Source organism: Chrysochloris asiatica, unplaced genomic scaffold, assembly GCF_000296735.1.
Source record: "Chrysochloris asiatica unplaced genomic scaffold, ChrAsi1.0 scaffold00004, whole genome shotgun sequence".
Taxonomy (NCBI): domain Eukaryota; kingdom Metazoa; phylum Chordata; class Mammalia; order Afrosoricida; family Chrysochloridae; genus Chrysochloris; species Chrysochloris asiatica.
The window spans coordinates 21,466,393-21,468,210 of record NW_006408522.1 but is presented as its reverse complement, the minus strand read 5'-3'; positions in this window follow the sequence as shown (position 1 = coordinate 21,468,210).

Genomic DNA, 1,818 nt, shown 5'->3' with positions numbered 1-1,818 from the left:
ACTGCCAAAAGAACCAATAGATCTGTTTTGGAAGAAGTGCAGCCAGAGTGCTTCTTGGAGGCCAAGATGCCTAAACTTTGTCTCTCATATTTTGGACATATTGTCAGGAGGGAACAGTCACTGGAGAAGCATGTCATGCTGGGTAAGATGGAGGATCAGAGAAAAAGAGGACGACCCCCAACAAGATGGATCGGCCAGGTGGCATCATTGATGGCATGAAGTGTGACAGCGGTACTGAGGTTGGCCCAGGATCACACATTGTTTCATTCTGCTGTGCATGGGGTCGCTATGAGTCGGTTCTGACTCGATGGAACATGACAACAACAACAACAAAGGGTTAGGAGTCCTGGTGTGTCACTGTAGGCTAAGCACTGGATTGCTAACCTCACCAGCCACTCACCCACCAGCCGCTCCTCGGAAACACTGTACCGGGTTGAAATGAGTCGGAGTGGACTCAATGGCACTTAACAACAACAACAAAAAATTAAGAACATGAGAAAATTGCAGATGAAACCAAGGACACAGAAAAAATTTTAGAAGAACTCAAGAAAGCACTAGAAGAACATACTGAAAAAATCAATTAAAAATGAGAAACCATGCAAAAACTACAAACAGAAAACCAAAATTTTAATACTAAGAATTTAGGGATAGATAATACATTGAAAAGGCAAATACATAGAATTGAATCAATGGAAGGCCAAATTGGTGCGCTTGAAGTCAATCTCTCAATATTCATCTGCTAGAGGAAGCTCTGGGAGTGTAGTGGTTATGAGTTCAGCTCCTAATCTCACAGTTAGCAGTTCAAAATTACCAGCAGTTCTGCGGCGGAAAGATGAGGCTTCCAGCTCCCAGAAAGATTTAAAGCTCAGAAAACCTATACAGGGTCGTTGTGGGTCAGGACCAATTCAATAGCACTTAACAACAATAGAGGAACAACCAGAAAAAAAAGAACAAAAAAATCCAAAGAAAGTCTAAGATTTTAGTGGGACACATCAAAAGGAATAGTTTACACATGATTGGAATTCCGAAACAGGAAGATGGGTTGAGGAGTGGGGAGGGGCGGGGAAACAACCCACAGAGAAAATTGTTTTAAGAGTTGTTGGAAGAAAATTTTCCTAACATTATGAAAGACGAGAAAATATGCATTCAAGAATTCAAGAAGCTGAATGAATTCCATACAGGACAGGCCTCAAAGAAAAGCACCAAGACCTAATAAAACTCTTCATAACCAAAGACAAGGAAAGACTCCTGAGGACAAACGCAGTTATCTACAAGGTAGAACTAATTAGACTAAGCTTTGATTTCTCAGCAGAACCAAGAGAAGACAACAAGACAATGGGATGACAGATATAAAACTCTGAAAGAAAAATATTGTCAATGAAGAACCACATACCCAGCAAAACTATCCATCAAACATAAAAGTGAAATTAGACCATTTCCACATAAATAAAAATTAAAAGAATTTATAAAAGCTAGACCTATAAAAAATACTAGGGGATTCTTCTAATGGAGCACCAACAGCCGCAGACAACCTGAGGTTAACATAAATGACAACATCACCCAGAACTCAACCTAGCACGGTTAGTGGTTCAAACTCACCAGCTGCTCCTATACTGGGTTGCTGAGTTGGAACTGACTCAATGACACTTAACAACAACATCCAAAGTAAAACAAACCTACAAGATTGAAAATAAGAAACCAGGGATATCAGTTTGCAACATAGAAAAACCACCAAGTAAAAAGGGAATAATATAGTTACAGAATTTACAAATAAAGAGGAAATCAAGCAGATTTCAAGAAAAGGAAAAAAAAAAAAAA